Genomic DNA, 18,953 nt, shown 5'->3' with positions numbered 1-18,953 from the left:
GGAAAACACATCCAATTATTTTGTTTTATGTAGAGTTTTTCATATTTTCTGCTACATCTTACCTGATCTAGATACTCTTACTCCCAGCTTGCACCTTGTTTGCTAAGAGGTCTGAGCCCTTAATCACCATGGGCTTCTCAGAGTGTGGCTGCTTTGATGACACATTTACCATCAAAATTGAGTAAGGAAATGAGAAGAAATATCCAACCGGATCACTTGAATGTCAAATCTAGTTCTCCATGCTTTCATAACCAGCCCTAAGGCACATATATACATTCCTACCATTTCCATTCAAAATCATATTGAAAATCCTATCAAGTAAAATAAGTCCAACATCCTCTTGGTTATGAGGATCAATTATCCCTGCTAATATGAAAATTTCTTCCTTGAAGGTCTCTTGTTAGAAGGAGCATGAAATGACCAAGTATCAGCCATAGCTTAAAGTTTAAAGAACTCTTATTTTGTCTACTTGTGGATATGTCACCTCTCTCAAAACCAGAAACTCTAAACCCACACAGGAAAAACAGATTGCCCAAGTGAATGACTGAGAATAATGATAGGGAGAACTTCCATTCCTTGGTTCTCAAACCTATTTACCTGTTGGAAGCATATTGCTATATAATTGTCAATGTTACGGAGGGCATTCTGCATTTAAAATACGGCATCTCATCTTTGGAGGAAATATTCTCCAAACTGGCAACACAGCTGACCTCCATGAGACTCTTCTATCACTGGTTCAGGATGGAAGTTACTGGTTGATGAGATTTATGGTAAGACCAGTCGATTCTATGGTCATGTAACCTCCATCACACTTTTGCTGTGAAGTGGATTGCCTAGTCCAAAGAGTTATTACACATGATACTGTATTGCTGGTTCAAACACTTTGTCAGCTTTCTGATGTTGTACTGGTTAAAGTCATTCAAAAAGAAAAGGCAAACAAACCCATGCTTGGAATATGTATCAGATCCAGTCATGATAAATCACTGCCCCCTCCAGTGTGGAAGATCTCCAGTGTAACCAACTTACCATTGAATGGGTGGCAGATTTACTGGATAGGTAGTGCCTTATCAGAAATTCAGCATTGATTTATGTGGCTGCCAGTTCATTTAGCAAGGAAAGGCAATAGATAGCAAGTTCATTTAGCAAGGAAAGGCAAATAGTCTTGGTGGTAACACACGATGTTTGGCCCAGGCTAAGCATCCATCTTTGCCTTCATCTCTACTTTATTTATATCCTGACTGGTCCAACACCAGGAAGACCAATTGCAGAGGCTAGCTAGTGTTGACCCACCAAGTCTTTCTTCCACTTGGTTGTATAATGCCTTTTCTGTAGTAGAAGCTCTCTGGTGGGCTAATGCCACCATAAGTGATACAAATATTTTGTGCCCACTTTCAGAGTTTCCCATTTTTCCCCCTTTCCAAGCTTCCTTATCCCTGAGTTTCAAATGCTTTTCTTTCCAAATCTCTGACTAACCAGTCAAGCTTTCAACTGTGGTCCAAGAATCTATAAATATTCTATCTGTGGGATATGGCATGTTAATGATGTTCACAAATTATTTGACACTACTCCCATTAAGAGGTGAATTTCATTTATTATTCTCTTGAATTTGGGCTGGCCTAAGTCTGTTTTGACCAACAGATTATGGGAAAGTAAATTCTACTCCAACTGTGGCTAGAAGTTTCTGGCTTAGTCACTTGTAGCCTGAGCTGCAATGGAAGAATTCCAAAGGCCTCAGAGGTCAGGCTGCACTGATCATTTCAGTGATATCCCTCCCAACAATCCATTGCTTTGGTAAATGGAGTGTTCTTGCAGGCTTTCCCAGGGAATATAATCATCTGGAAGCCTTTTGGGCTTGATGTAGTGAGTGCACTCTAGCACGCCCAATTCTCTGACCCTTTGGTTCCTTCTTCCAGCATCTCTTACTGCAATTATGCATTTCTACTTTACTTAACCTAAGCCATTGTTTTCTCAAAACTCCCAAAGATCTTTGTGGCAGTAAGTTAGTATCATAACCCAGGATCCTTGGCAAGGCATTAAAATATCATGGAAGATAAAATTTCTCTTCCTCATTCTTATGTCTCATCCTCCTTGATTCAGAGTCCTCAGGTTATTTTTCTGTATATACTTCCCTGGCTCCTGTTGCATATATTGGTTAGGTCCCACATTCGTTTGGTGTAGAGGCCCTTTTTCTCTTAGTAGTCTCAGCACTTTCTCAGCCAAGTTTTGTATTGATTTACTGTTATTATTAGACTGGCATCCTAGAAAGTAAGTATGGGTAGATCCTGAGGGGATAATTTGTTTTCTAGAAAGGCAGAGCCTCTCCATCATATTCAAGACTTGTGTAAGCACTAGCTAGCTTTTAACAGGAAAAAGTAGGCCAATTTTATAGGCCAAAAGGTCCAGGGAAATACGAAGAATTTCTATTGCATCAATCCAGATGACTCCATTCTATGGCAAAATTCCAGTTTCCCAGTTCAGGGCCTTTACCTTGAAGTCCACACCAGATGGAGTTGAAAATGTAACATCACTTAGATTTCCCTTAATTTTATGAATAACCTCTAGGCCTGATCACCCTTTTTCCCTTCTGGATGCAGAAGATGTGCTATGCTGCCAAATTGGCTCTCTGTCTTTCACACTTAGCTTTTAACTGGTAATTGATCATACTCACCTTTTATTCCCTTTCTCTAAAGCATCTACTGGCCCCAGCAATAGCCATCCAATTCCATATGGAGTTCTTATAGTTACTGTTTCTCTTTTACCTTTAAGTAATCCACTTTTTTTCAGTGGTATCCCTTTTCAGTTTATCACTACACTGAAAGTTTTAGTAATCGTATAATTATGTCAGGGGTGGTCAGTGCTCCACCAAACCACCTCTAAAGAGGTCCTCGTTGCTGATCAATCTAATTTCAAGACCACATTCTAGAATCTGCTTCCTTCAACCACTTCTGGTACCAGCTGTTGCAGGTCAGGTTTCCTGGGAAGCAGACTCTGAGACGGAGATTTGCATACCAGAAGTTTATTCAGAGGTACTCTTTGTTTGTTTGTTTTTTGCAGTACATTGTTGAGTTAGTGTTGTTTTTTTTTTCTATAATTTAACTTTTAAGTTCAGGGGTACATGTGTAGGTTTGTTATATAGGTAAACTTGTGTTATGGGGGTTTGTTATACAGATTATTTTGACACCCAGGTATTAAGCCTAGTACTCATTAGTTATTTTTCTGATCCTCTTCCTCCTCTCACCCTCCACCCTCCAATAGGCCCCAGTATGTGTTGTTCCCCTCTATGTGTCCATGTGTTCTCAACAGATAGCTCCCAATTATAAGTGGGAACATGCGGTATTTGGTTTTCTGTTCCTGCCTTAGTTTGCTAAGGATAATGGCCTCCGGATCCATCCATATTCTGCAAAGGATGCAATCTCATTATTTTTTATGTCTGCATAATATTCCATGGTATATATGTACTATATTTTCTTTATCTAGTCTACCATTGATGGACATTTATATTGATTCCATGTATTTGCTATTGTGAATAGTGCTGTGATAAATGTGCAAGTACAATTGTCTTCTTGGCTGAATACTGTATTTTCCTTTGGGTATACAGCCAGTAATGCAATTTCTGGTCGAATGGTATTTCTGGTTTCAGGTCTTTGAGGAATCACCACACTGTCTTCCACAATGGTTGAACTAATTTACACTCCCACCAACAGTATTCCTTTTTCTCTGCAACCTCACCATCATCTGTTATTTTTTGACTTTTTAATAGTAGCCATTCTGTCTGGTGTGAGATGATATTTCATTGCGGTTTTGATTTGCATTTTTCTAGTGATCAGTGATGTTAGGCTTTTTTTTTTTTCCATATGATTTTTGGCCGCATGGTATGTCTTTTTTTGAAAAGTGACTTCATGTTCTTTGCCCACTTTTTAATGGTTTTTTTTTCTTGCACATTTGTTTACATTCCTTATAGATGACAAATATTGGACTTTTGTCAGATGCATAGTTTGCAAAAATGTTCTTTCATTTTGTAGGTTGTCTGTTCACTCTGTTGAAAGTTTCTTTTGCTGTGCAGAAGCTCTTGCTTGTGGTGGAAGTGATGGAAGCAGAATTGGGCAGAAGAAGCTCTAGCACTAGCACAGCAAATCTGTCTTGCATTGAGGCAACGGTGCCAGATCAGCCACTATTTTATCTTTATGTTTATGTATATAATTATGAATTTATTTTTGATAGAGAAAATGGGACATAGAAAAGAAGAGGGCATGTTATAATATTAAGTGTCACTCAAATAAATGTTACACAGGTCATTTAAACACCTGTTTTAGGCAAATACCTTTTAGTTAAGATGATTAGCAGGTAGAATATTTTTATAATAAAAAAATATGTTGATAGTTGAAGTAAAACTGCATATGACCTTTTCTCAATATAAATATTGCCTCATTATGTAAAATTGCATATCCACAGAGAAGTCTAGATCTTTTTGCACTTATGTAAGGAAATGGAAAATAACAAAAGGTTTTTGCCTAAGTCATCAACTTGGTTTTCACCAAATGGTAGAAATATGTACAATAGTAAAGTGTATCTGCTTGCCTAGTGTACTACTCTGCACCTCATGTATATAAATAAACACATGCAACTGAATGTCTACATGTGATTTTCAATAGTTTATAAAAAGAAGAAAGGACAATATTCTATTTTATTCTTCATCATTGGTATGGACAGGAAGCATTGTGCTGCCAAAGAATAATGATTTAATTTTTCTCTTGTTATTCTGTCAATACAGCATCCAGTCCAATTAAAAAGCCATTCTTTTCCTGTTAAAGAAGTCAGCATACACGCTTTACTGTAGTGTTCAGCTCTCAGTTATTAATAGCTCTCTTGACATCTTATTAAATTGGAAAGGCTTTCAGACTGAAGATTAAACAACATGTATGAATCTCTTTATATTACTTGAAATATATATTATGTTCACATAAACTATTATTTCTATTATCTTCATTTTGTATAGCACAAAATGAATTATATAAATTATTATTACCAGGCCCTCAGAGAGGAATATTTTCTACAAAGAAAGTAGCCAGATAGAAAAAAAGTCAAATGTAAAATCACAAAAGAAAATGCCTCTAATCATAACAAACATGTTTTTTCCAAGGAAGATGAAGCAAATCAGTCATCAGCTCTTCTCTACCAATGAATACGATATGTGAATAAATAAATAAATATCTCCCCAATTTTATAAGATATATTTTTTCCTCCCAGATTCAGATACATTGAATTAACTAAAAATAGATGTTCTTATTTAAATGATGTATCTAAGACTTAAGCCCAAGATATTGAAAACTATTTTTAGTAAAATGGAATTGGAGGATGTATCTTAAAAGTTGTAAGCAGAATTTGTAAAATAAATGGATGAGGCTTCTAGTCAAAGTGACATTGAAAGTTCATGGTTGGAGTGTTCCCTAATCTTCCAGCTCCAATCACTTATAGTACCCTTATTTATAATGGGGTTTTTAAAACTTTATTGGAGTATAATTTACATATAATAAAATGCACACATTTTAAGTGTAGAGTTTTGACAAATACATATATATATACACACACGTATATTCACACTTATCAGTGTGGCAATAAGTTACAGAATGTTTTGTCACCTCTGAAAATACTTCTTTGCATCAGTTAACAGCCAATCCCCAATCCAATCCTCATCCCTGGACCCAGAAATTGCTGATCTACTTATTCTCTATCACTAAAGATTAGAATGATCTTTCTTATACTTTCATGCAAATGAGTCAATGCAGTATATATTCTTCTGTTATCTAATTTATTTTACTAAATGTAATATTTTTTAAGTAAACTTTTTACTTTAGGATAATTTTAAATTTACACAAAAGTTGCAAAGATACGACAAAGAGTTTTCGCACACCTGACAGCCAGCTTCCTCTATTGTTAAAACCTTACATTAGTATGGTGTGTTTGTCACTCCTAATCAACCAATAATGAAACATTATTAACTAAAGTCCAAATTTTATGCAGATGTCTTTATTTTTTGCCTAATGTCCTTTTATCTATTCCAGGATCCTTGTTATCATGTCTCCTTAGGCTACTGTTGGGTGTGTTAACTTTCTCAGATTTTCCTTGTTTTTGACTACCTTAACAAATTTGAAGAGTACTGCTCAGATATTTTGTGGAATTTTTCTTAACTGGGATTTGTCTGAGGTGTTTTCCTCATAATTAGACTGTTTTCAGTGGTTTTGAGAGAACCATAGAGGTAAAGTGCCATTTTCATCACAAAAGTGACTCCATCTTTATGCTAATCTGCCATGTTGACTTCTGATTAGCCCCAGTCCCCTGAATGCCTCCTGATTTCTACTATATTTACTGTTCCTAGACTAAGAACAAAGCAATTTTAATGTTACTGCACAAACCAGAGGCTATGATGCATACAGCATTCTTGACTTTTCTGGAGGGTTGCCTTTAATTGTCTTGCAGAGAACTTTCCTGTATCATACAGAAAGAATCTGAGGAGTCAACAGTGTGGAGACCAAACTGTCTTGCAGCCACCCAGACAAGACTTCTGTAAGTTCCCCTAATCAATAACCCAAAACTGATAAACTGGATTCATTTGGCTCCTTTGGTTTCTTGGCTCCTTCAGCTTTTGGGGGCTACTGTGCATATAGGACCTTTTCACTGAACAAATGGACAGCTAGCCAGGAGTCAGGTAACTAAAGTATGGGAAAGGAGAAAGAAGCATCCATCGGGGAAATCCTAGGGGTTCCTCCTCCTCTGTGTGGGGTGGTGTTGCCCATTTGCTAGATGCTTGTGGACTACAGTGTATGAGAACATGCCCAGAACACCAGAAGGTCTAGAAAGCTTGTTAGTAAAAAAGCAATATGATTCATTGTGGTAAGAAAGTTCTTGGAGCTGTGACCCTGAGTTTGCTGCTGTTATGATCTGTGGGAGTGGCCACAGGTAACTGCTGAGGTGAGTGTAGGAAAGCTGGAGAAAGAATTGCAGTGAAGAAAGGATATGAGAACTTCCACATCTGTGTTGGTGTCTGGTTTGGTGAATAAGCTTGAAACTCAAGAGGCACAGTTGTAAACCTTAGCTTGCCACTCTGTATGTCTGCGAGGAAGAAAGCTACACAGGCTGAAAGTGAAGACTGTCCTTGGCAAACCAAGCTAGGATGCATATATCTGGAATTCCAGCAAACCAATTTGTGAGTGAGATGATGGCATAGAGGTTTACTCGGAGGAGGAAGATAATTATTCACTCCCCTTAAGAGCAAAACTGCTCATGCTGCAGAAAGCAAAATCCCAAAACATGCAGCACTCAGCAGGAATATTGGACAGAGCAAAACCTTTTAAACAGCAGCCAAGAGAAATCTTAGCCTCTATGGGACACCAATAAGGACTGCACATCCCTGGAAGGGAGTAAAGCTGAAAAAAATGAGACAAAGTGGCCCCCAGAAGAGGCATGTCTCCCTTGTGGGACAAGATGTATGTGAGGTGAGAGAAGCCATTTCTGATTTTGGAAAAAGGAAATAGGGAAGAGATAAAGCCCAACCGCTCACTAAAGGGAAAATGAGATAAATAAAGTTTGCTAGATTGAAAAAGGGAGGTCAAAGAGGCCCCGTTAGGATTTCTAGAAGTAAATGTGGCATGATCTGATCTCAGCTGGGGTAGACAACAAACAAACAAACATAGACAAGCATCCTAACTCTATATTGTGAGGCTTTGAGAAGACCCGACTCTTGATCAACAGTTTAGACCCTTCCCAGTGCCCCAAAAAGAAGGAGAAGGAAAAGAAGAAACCCCATATAAAAGAACCCCAATCTCTGTGTTCCAGGAGTGATACTCCTTTCCAGCCTAGAGACTAGAGGTGGGGCCAAACTTGCCTTCATGGAAAAGCTATAGGGGTGACCGGAAGCCCCAGGTGGAGCTCATAATCTATTGGAGTTCAAAAACAAGCAGAGAACCTTAGCTTTAGTGGACACGGGTGCATAATGCATCTTAATTCATGAAACCCAGAAAGACAGCTGAGTAAATGGGCAGCTATAGGTGGTCATTGGGAGCAGGGGGGCGGAAATAATCTGAGTGAAACAAACTCCTCCCCTCCTTGGTTTTGAATGGAGTCCCCTGGTGCTTATTCTACTGTCTTTATCTCATGTGTTTCAGAAAATATCTTGGGTATGAATGTCCTTTTAGGATGTGCTTTACAAATGTCTGTGGGGGAATCCCACTTATGACTCTGGCTGGTAAAAGGTATTTCAATCCTACAACTCCCTCCCCACAACATATTGTTAAAGTGAAACAATATTGTCTTCTTGGTGGGATAAAAGAAATTACAGCCACCATGCAGGAACTGGCCATACTTAATATTACGCAGCTAGCTTAGAGTTCTTTCAACAGTCTTGTATGGCCAGTAAGAAAATCTGATGACACATAGACAACCAGGAACTAAATAAGGTGATATCCAAGGTACATGGTACTGTGCCTAATGTAACTCAAGTGATAGAACAAATAATATAGGCACATATCGTGCTGTGTTAGATTTAGTTAATGACTTCTTCAGCATCCCTTTACACCCTGACTTGTAGGCATTATATTGATGATATTATGCTAACTTCTGAAGATTTGTCATTGCTACAGCAACACACCTTGATGCATTGTGCACCCTTTTCCAATGCAGAGGATAGGCCATCAATTGCCAAAGATATAAGGCCCAGGACCAGCTGTAAACTTCTTAAGGGTTGCTTGGTTGGGTAACACATGCCTTATTTCAGGCAGTCATTGACAAAATACATTTTTACTTGCCTAAAACAGTTAAATAGTTACAACATTGTCCAGGCCTTTTGGGATATTGGCAGGCTTTAGTCCACATTTAGCTCAATATTTGCATCCCCTACACAGAATAATAAATGAAGAAATCTAGTTGCTGCTGGGATAAATAATGAGAAGAAGCATTTGCTAAGGCTAAAATACTAGTAGTTTAAACACAAGCATTAGATTCCCCATTTCCCAGGATATCAGTGTCTTTAGATGTGACCATAAGGGCCACATCTCACAAGTCCCGCATGAGAAAGAAGTTCCCCTAGGATTCTGGTCACAGCTATGAAAGTATGTTGAAACCCAGTGTTCCCCAATTGAACAGGTCCTGGGCATATACAAAGCTTTGCACAAGTTGAACCCATAAGTGCTGCTTTGCTGGAAACAGAGAGAACAGGTCTCCCTACTGAGGTCTGGCTAGAGGGATTGTTTTCCAGGTCTGTCTCAACTATTGCTCAGGCCTTCACTTTACAGAAGTGGCATGCATGCCTGCAACAATGTAGGGCTCCTTCCACGAGTCCCTTGAAAAATAAACTGCATGCTCAGGGCCAGCACACTATGAGACTAGTGCTGCCCCTGCTGTGGAGCTTCCACAGGTGATGCCTCCAATGACACACAAAGGCGTGGCTCTTATCCCTAAATATGCTTGGGATTAAGACGGGTCGAGCCAAGGTAACCTCTGTGTACAGATAGTATTAGCATAGCTGTCTATCCATAGACAGATACTATCTGGTTTGAGATAGGAATGCAGCAGGGCAATCAATGGGCAGAACTCTGACCTGCACAGTTGGTTTGGACCCACAAGCCATGGCTTATAGTTGTCTATACAGATAGTTGGGCATTACTGAGGCTCTTACAACTTGGCTTGCCCAGTGGGCCTAGGATGACTCCTGTGTGCTTTACAAATCCCTGTGGGGAACTACCATGTGGAAAGACATTTGGAAAAGGCTACAATAGCCCACTGAGAGTGTAATTGTGTATCATGTTTCAGCACACTTGTTAGATTCACTTCCCACTGGTAACATGGAGGCTGATATCCTAGCAAAAATGAGAACATTGGCTCCTTTGCAATCTTCAAGCTGGTTGATTGGGTAATAAATATAGTGGACATCACAGTGTATGCATGGGCTAGAAAATAGCAAAGGAAGCAAGATTGCCCCCTCCACTATGCAAATGTAGCAGCAGCAATAACAAACTGCTTAGTTTGCTCCCATATGCCCTTGCCACATCCATATATATCTGGACATATGCATAGAACAGCTGCACCTGTGAGAGACTGGCAGATAGACTACATTAAACCCCTGCTGCCAGTAAGCTTGGAACAAAAATGTGCACTGGCATATGCCATGGAATTTTTTCAGGCCTTCCCTTGCAAAAGGGCAAACAAAATAGTCACCATTAATGGCTTGAAGTAAAACAGTGTCATATATGGATACTCTTGATGCATTGTTAATGACTGAGACACGATATTTCAGTGAACATGATGTCCAAGATTGAGCCATATAATCACCAAGCAGAAGGTTAATTGAAAGGAAACATGGTATTGTGAAGGCAAAACTTCAAGCACTCTCATACTCCAATACTTTGCATGGGTAGGTGAAGGTTTTGCTTCAAGTCATTAGAAACTTGAATTCATTGAGAAAATACAGGGCTGGCAACATACCAATGACTCAGGATCACCATAGAGAAGGGTTCATTAACTGTGAGTTGTGAAGAAAGTCTGACCAGACAAACATCTACTGGAGTTGATCAAAGGTCAGCAGCAAATGTTATTTCCAACTCCCCCAAGATCTTGAGCCAGGATAGGGGACAACGGAATGAGAATTGGACTGGTAACTTTCTTAAGGTTACATAGGTTATTTCTCACCAGAGAGCAAGGAATTTTCTGGTCAACTCAGGTGGTCTCCGTTGATCCTTTTGGAGTCTGGATCAAGATGTTCCAAATACCAACACACTGGAACAGAGTTCCTTTTAAAGTAAACTTTGGTCAGCCATTTAACATGGTATCTTGCTGCCCCTGTAACCTGACAGATAATACTGGCACCTTCACCCCTTGGGCAACATGTTTGGTATGCACCCCCATCACATAATCATTTGACTGCCTATGTCCTGTCCAGCAGAGGTGAGCCTACACCATTATTTTGCTTGTTCTACCAAGTACCTACTAAAAATTGTATTTCCTCCAACAGTCATCTGTTTCTGTTGCTGTTCAGTGCTACAAAAAGCCTCTTGCTTTGGATCCTGGGAAACATCGTAGTAAAAGGCATTCTATGCCTTATGCCTGGCATAAGTATCATTGCTTGTTGTTTGTATTTTTGTTTTGACTTCTGCTTACAGGTAGAAAATTAACTGATGCAACTTGTCACTGAAACCATTGAAATGACTGTAGCACCCCTCTCCTCTGAACGATCAGGGACCATCATGGAAGAGGTGGGCATGAGATTGTAAGACAGATTAGAGGGGTGGAGACAAAAGTTACTTCATCTTGGATGCTAATCCACATCTACTAGCCCCACTCTTTGTGTTATAGGATTCTATGGGTTTGATAAATATGGAATGTCAATACTGTAGTATACAGAATTGCTTAATTGCCCTAAAAATGCTGCTAATATATTCTGATTAGCCCCAGTTTAGTGAATGCCTTCTGGTTTCTACTTTATTTACTGTCCCTAGTATAAGAACAAAGCAACATTGATTTTATTGTGCAAATTATAGGCTATGATGCATATAGCATTCTTGCCTTTTCTGGAGGGTAGCCTTTAATTGTCTTGCACAGAACACATGTATTTTTTTCCTTATGGTATATAAGCCTTAAGTCTGGGGAGTAACAGTGTGGAGATCCACCTGTCTTGCAGCTGCCCAAGACCAGTCTTCTGTCTGTAAGTTCCCCTAATAAATCACCTAAAACTGACAAACTGGATTTCTCTGCCTCCTTCTTTTGTTTCTACACTCCTTTGGCATTTGGGGGCTGCTTTGCATATACAGCCCTTTTATGGAGCACCTCATATAAAGGGCATGTGCTATGAACCTGACTTTCACTGTTAATGTTAGCTTTTGTCACTTGCTAAGGTAGCAATTATCAGATTTCTCCAGTGTAGTCACAAGCCCCCTGCTTTCCAACTTTCCGTGCTGTACTGTCTGGAAGAATGCCACTATATGAAAGAATGTCACTATATGCTGGGCACATTTAAAGAGTGAGGAAATCACACTCCAGCTCCTTCAGGGTGGAGTATCTATATAAATTATTTAAAATTATTCTTCTTGGAAATGTATTTTATACTTTTGACTTACGATGCAGTACTGTGTTATTCATTGTTTTAATCAAGGTATGTTAGCTTTGGCTATTTGGAGCTCTTTCAATGAGCTCCTTTGTTTCTTTGATAAACTCCTATTAAAATGGTGTTTTTGTTTTGTTTGTGCTTTTTAACCACTTTCTTACTTTCTAGCATTACAAGCTTATATATTCCCCACTGAAGTCCTGAATCTGCCATTTCTCCAGTAAATGCTGATTTCTCCTATGAGAAACCAAGACCTGGGTATGCTTGTTGCTACCAGGTTATCATCATAGGCCTTCTGAGCTGGCAAGCAAGAACATATCACTGTTTGTGTGCCTATGTGTATATATAGCTTTATATATATATTAAACTAATCTGTGTATAAACATATCTATAGATATTTCTATATGTATCTATCTGTATCTACTATATACATTAAGCTATATATGAGTTTATGCTAATGTCTCCAACTCTAATCCATTACCTCATGAATTATTCTAGCCTTCTCTGCTTATTTATTTGCAATCTTTCATTCCAGCAGTGAAAAACTTGACCCTTACCATCTACTGTCTCTTGACTCAAGTGATCAACTCCAGTATATGTATATAGTATAGATATATCTAGGGGTTTCAGAATTGTTAACCTGTATACTTGTGGAGAAAAATCTTTCTCAAGTAAAGTGTTATGTACATGTTCTTTAGTCTTTAGTCTTTAGTTTTATAGTCTCCACTGGTTTCCAAAATTACTTATTTCAGTAACTTTATCTCTTTAACCCCTTCAGTGAGGTTGTTTCTTATATTTGCAATACAGTTATATTTTTTTCATCACAATCTACATTCTGCCCTAGGACTCCTAGATCTCCTAAATAGTTTTTTTTTTTAAACTTGCATGCATTAAGGCTCACTCTTTGTGCTATAGAATTCTATGAGTTTGATACATACATAATATCAATGCTGTAGTAGACAGAATTGTTTAACTGCCCTAAGAAATCATTTGTGGCTCATCTATTTGATCCTTCACCTCTTTAAACCCTGGCCAACCACTGATCTATTTATATTTCTAAAGTTTTGCCTTTTTCAAGATGTCATACAAATGGAGTCATACATTAGGCACCCATTACAGACAGACTTCTTTCATTTGGAAATACACGTTTAAGATTCATCCATGCCTTTTCATGACTTGATAGCTTAGTCCTTTTTATTGCTAAAATATATTCCAAGTGTGTGTACCACAATGTATTTATGCATGTACTTATTAAAACACACTTCAGTTGCTTCTAGTTTTTGGCAATTATAAATGAAGATGTAGGTGTTTTCATAAACGTACATTTTCAAATCATTTGAGCAAATACATATAAGTGTAAATGCTGGACCATATGGTAATACAATGTTTACCTTTATGAGAAACTGTCAAATGTCTTCTAAGATGACTGGGCTATTTTGCCTCCCTACCGACAACACATGCAAGTTCTGATTGTTCCTTATCGTCACCAGCAATTGGCATTGTCAGTTTTTTAATTTTATAAATTTTAATAGGCCTATAGTAGTACCTTACTGTTGCTTAGTTTACATTTCCTTATGACAAATGATATTGAGCATTTTTTCATATGTTTATTTGCTATTAGCATATTTTCTTTAGTGAGATCTCTATTCAGATCTTTTGTCCATCTTCAATGGTTCTTTTTCTTTTTTGGTCATTAGGGTTTCAAAGTTCCTTGTAAAATTTAGATATAAGTCTATGATCAGATGTATCTTTTGCAAATACCTTATTTCAGTGGCTTATCCTTTTATTTTTTTAACAGTGTGTTTCACAGAAGTTTTGATTGATTTAAATACAATTTGTTTATTTTTTTATTTCATGCATTGTGCTTTAATGTATCTAAAAACTCAAACAGAAGACAAAAAAGACACTAAAAATGGACAAAATAGTTGAGGAGGCATTTCACAAATTAAGATCCATAAGTGGCCAATAAGCCTGTAAAAAAGATGTTCTACAGTATTTAACAACAGAGGATAAAGGAAATAAATTGATATTTAGAGACCACTCTAATTTCAAAAAAAAATTAAATGACAATAGGAACTGTCACTGCACATATGGAGAAACAAGAACTTATGTCACTTTTATCGAAAATATAAAGCAGTTACAGACACTGAAAAACTGCTTGGCAATTTCCTATAAAATTAGACACACGCTTACCATATGACCAGCAGGATTTGGAAAATTGTTGGAATACATTCTACCTTCAAATGGAAACTATTATATATTATAATTAGTGGACTGACTTTAAATAATTTATATAAAGATAAAAATGACTCTCAACCTGCTGCACAAAGTGAATTGTTCTGGAGCAAGTGGAAGCAGTAATGGTAGGAGGGAAACAACTGAAGTGTTATTTGAGTGTCAATGTTGGTGGTGATAGGAGTGGAGAAGAAAAGAAATGCATAGTTCAGGACATACTTTAGAGGAGTTAATGGGAATTGAGAATAAATTGGGTATGGGTAGTGACCTAAGGGAAAGAATAAAGGAGTCAAAGATTAGTGTTAAAGTTTTGATTTGAATCAATGGTAAGAATGAAGATGGTAGTCTACCAGAGGTACAAGGAGGAACTGGTACCATTCCTTCTGAAACTATTCCAATCAATAGAAAAAGAGGGAATCCTCCCTAACACATTTTATGAAGCCAGCATCATCCTGATACCAAAGCCTGGCAGAGACATAACCAAAAAAGAGAATTTCAGACCAATATCCTTGATGAACATTGATGCAAAAATCCTCAATAAAATACTGGCAAACCGAATCCAGCAGCACATCAAAAAGCTTATCCACCATGATCAAGTGGGCTTCATCCCTGGGATGCAAGGCTGGTTCAACATACGCAAATCAATAAATGTAATCCAGCATATAAACAGAACCAAAGACAAAAACCACATGATTATCTCAATAGATGCAGAAAAGGCCTTTGACAAAATTCAACAATGCTTCATGCTAAAAACTCTCAATCAATTAGCTATTGATGGGACATATCTCAAAATCATAAGAGCTATCTATGACAAACCCACAGCCAATATCGTATTGAATGGGCAAAAACTGGAAGCATTCCCTTTGAAAACGGGCACAAGACAGGGATGCCCTCTCTCACCACTCCTATTCAACATAGTGCTGGAAGTTCTGGCCAGAGCAATCAGGGAGGAGAAGGAAATAAAGGGTATTCAATTAGGAAAAGAGGAAGTCAAATTGTCCCTGTTTGCAGATGACATGATTGTATATCTAGAAAACCCCATTGTCTCAGCCCAGAATCTCCTTAAGCTGATTAGCAACTTCAGCAAAATCTCAGGATACAAAATCAATGTACAAAAATCACAAGCATTCTTACACACCAATCACAGACAAACAGAGAGCCAAATCATGAGTGAACTCCCATTCACAATTGCTTCAAAGAGAAAAAAATAACTAGGAATCCAACTTACAAGGGATGTGAAGGACCTCTTCAAGGAGAACTACAAACCACTGCTCAATGAAATCAAAGAGGATACAAACAAATGGAAGAACATTCCATGCTCATGGGTTGGTAGAATCAATATCATGAAAATGGCCAATCTGCCCAAGCTAATTTATAGATTCAATGTCATCCCCATTAAGCTACCAATAACTTTTTTCACAGAATTGGAAAAAACTACTTTAAAGTTCATATGGAACCAAAAAAGAGCCCGCATCGCCAAGTCAATCCTAAGCCAAAAGAACAAAGCTGGAGGCATCATGCTACCTGACTTCAAACTATACTACAAGGCTACAGTAACCAAAACAGCATGGTATTAGTACCACAACAGAGACATAGACCAATGGAACAGAACAGAGCCCTCAGAAATAATACCACACATCTACAACAATCTGATCTTTGACAAACCTGACAAAAACAAGAAATGGGAAAATGATTCCGTATTTAACAAATGGTACTGGGAAAACTGGCTAGTCATATGTAGAAAGCTGAAACTGGATCCCTTCCTTACACCTTATACAAAAATTAATTCAATATGGATTAAAGACTTACATGTTAGACCTAGAACCATTAAAATCCTACAAGAAAATCTAGGCAATACAATTCAGAACATAGGTGTGGGCAAGGACTTCATGTCTAAAACACCAAAAGCAATGGCAACAAATGCCAAAATTGACAAATGGGATCTAATTAAACTAAAGAGCTTCTGCACAGCAAAAGAAACTACCATCAGAGTGAACAGGCAACCTACAGAATGGGAGAAAATTTTCGCAACCTACTCATCTGACAAAGGGCTAATATCCAGAATTTACAATGAACTCAAACAAATTCACAAGAAAAAAACAAACAACCCCATCAAAAAGTGGGCAAAGGACATGAACAGACACTTCTCAAAAGAAGACATTTATGCAGCCAAAAAACACATGAAAAAATGCTCATCATCACTGGCCATCAGAGAAATGCAAATCAAAACCACAATGAGATACCATCTCACACCAGTTGGAATGGCCATCATTAAAAAGTCAGGAAACAACAGGTGCTGGAGAGGATGTGGAGAAATAGGAACACTTTTACACTGTTGGTGGGATTGTAAACTAGTTCAACCATTGTGGAAGTCAGTGTGGCAATTCCTCAGGGATCTAGAACTAGAAATACCATTTGACCCAGCCATCCTATTACTGGGTATATACCCAAAGGATTATAAATCATGCTGCTATAAAGACACATGCACATGTATGTTTATTGCGGAACTATTCACAATAGCAAAGACTTGGAACCAACCCAAATGTCCAACAACGATAGACTGGATTAAGAAAATGTGGCACATATACACCATGGAATACTATGCAGCCATAAAAAATGATGAGTTCATGTCCTTTGTAGGGACATGGATGAAACTGGAAACCATCATTCTCAGTAAGCTATCGCAAGGACAAAAAACCAAATAGCTAAATGACGACTTAATGGGTGCAGCAAAACAACATGGCACATGGATACATATGTAACAAACCTGCACATTGTGCACATGTACCCTAAAAACTAAAGTATAATAATAAAAAATAAAAAAATTAAATTAAATTAAAAAATAATAAAAAAAAGAATGAAGATGGCATTAATTTGAACTGAAAAGCCCTAGGGAAGAAGACTTTTTGCAAATAGAGTTTTCTGTATTTTAAACTGGAGATTTTATTTGATGTCTAGGGGAAATATTTAACTAGAGTGCCAAATAAGGATGTCAACAATTTCTCTGGTATATGAATTACAAATATTTCCCGATGTTAACATTGGTCTTTTGAATGCGATTATTATATAATTATGTATGATTATATAGTTAACATTTATATTCAAATATATGCTATATATTGTATAGGGAAATGAAAATATATTTTCTTTATCAGAGAATAGGATTGCAACATCTGCTTCTTTTTGTCTTCCTTTTGCTTGGTAGATCTTCAGACATTAAACCAACAAAGATCAAAAGAGACAAAGAAGGCCATTATATAATGGTAGAAGGATCAATTCAACAACAAGAGCTAACTATCCTAAATATATATGCACCCAATACAGGAGCACCCAGATTCATAAAGCAAGTCCTTAGAGACCTACAAAGAGACTTAGACTCCCACACAATAATAATGGGAGACGTTAACACCCCACTGTCAACATTAGACAGATCAATGAGACAGAAAGTTGACAAGGATACCAGGAATTGAACTCAACTCTGCACCAAGCGGACCTAATAGACATCTACAGAACTCTCCACCCCAACAGAATATACATTATTCTTAGCAGCACATCGCACTTATTCCAAAATTGACCACATAGTTGGAAGTAAAGCATTCCTCAGCAAATGTAAAAGAACAGAAATTATAACAAACTGTCTCTCAGAGCACAGTGCAATCAAACTAGAACTCAGGATTAAGAAACTCACTCAAAACCACTCAACTACATGGAAACTGAACAACCTGCTCCTGAATGACTACTGCGTACATAACGAAATGAAGGCAGAAATAAAGATGTTCTTTGAAACCAACGAGAACACAGACACAACACACCAGAATCTCTGGGACACATTTAAAGCAGTGTGTAGAGGGAAATTTATAGCACTAAATGCCCACAAGAGAAAGCAGAAAGATCTAAAATTGACACCCTAACATCACAATTAAAAGAACTAGAGAAGCAAGAGCAAACACATTCAAAAGCTAGCAGAAGGCAAGAAATAACTAAAATCAGAGCAGAACTGAAGGAAATAGAGACACAAAAAACCCTTCAAAAAATTAATGAATCCAGGAGCTGCTTTTTTGAAAAGATCAACAAAATTAATAGACTACTAGCAAGAATAACAAAGAAAAGAATCAAATAGATGCAATAAAAAATGATAAAGGGGATATCACCACCGATCCCACAGAAATACAAATTACCATCAGAGAATACTATAAACACCTCTACGCAAATAAAAGAGAAAAACTAGAAGAAATGGACAGATTCCTCCACACATACACCCTCCCAAGACTAAACCAGGAAGAAGTTGAGTCTCTGAATAGACCAGTAACAGGCTTTGAAATTGAGGCAATAATTAATAGCTTACCAACCAAAAAAAGTCCAGGACCAGATGGATTCACAGCCGAATTCTACCAGAGGTACAAGGAGGAGCTGGTACCATTCCTTCTGAAACTATTCCAATCGATAGAAAAAGAGGGAATCCTCCCTAACACATTTTATGAGGCCAGCATCATCCTGATACCAAAGCCTGGCAGAGACACAACCAAAAAAGAGAATTTTAGACCAATATCCCTGATGAACAGAGATGCAAAAATCCTCAATAAAATACTGGCAAACTGAATCCAGCAGCACATCAAAAAGCTTATCC

At 37.7% G+C, this 18,953-nt stretch overlaps 1 protein-coding gene and 1 long non-coding RNA gene across 2 annotated transcripts in view; one reads left to right on the top strand and one right to left on the bottom strand.

The window, feature by feature from the left end:
- MEI4 (meiotic double-stranded break formation protein 4) overlaps nucleotides 1-6,551 on the top strand; it is a 383,241-nt gene extending 376,690 nt beyond the window's left edge. The window contains exon 7 of the transcript XR_009212197.1: nucleotides 6,478-6,551. The gene's annotated coding sequence lies outside the window, so the exon portion shown is untranslated. The remainder of the gene's footprint in view (nucleotides 1-6,477) is intronic.
- LOC131382634 (uncharacterized) overlaps nucleotides 1-18,953 on the bottom strand; it is a 1,005,882-nt gene that overhangs the window by 111,808 nt on the left and 875,121 nt on the right. The window lies entirely within an intron of this gene.

Source organism: Hylobates moloch, unplaced genomic scaffold (genome assembly GCF_009828535.3).
Source record: "Hylobates moloch isolate HMO894 unplaced genomic scaffold, HMol_V3 SCAFFOLD_2, whole genome shotgun sequence".
Lineage (NCBI taxonomy): Eukaryota > Metazoa > Chordata > Mammalia > Primates > Hylobatidae > Hylobates > Hylobates moloch.
This window is presented reverse-complemented; position numbering and strand designations above follow the sequence as displayed.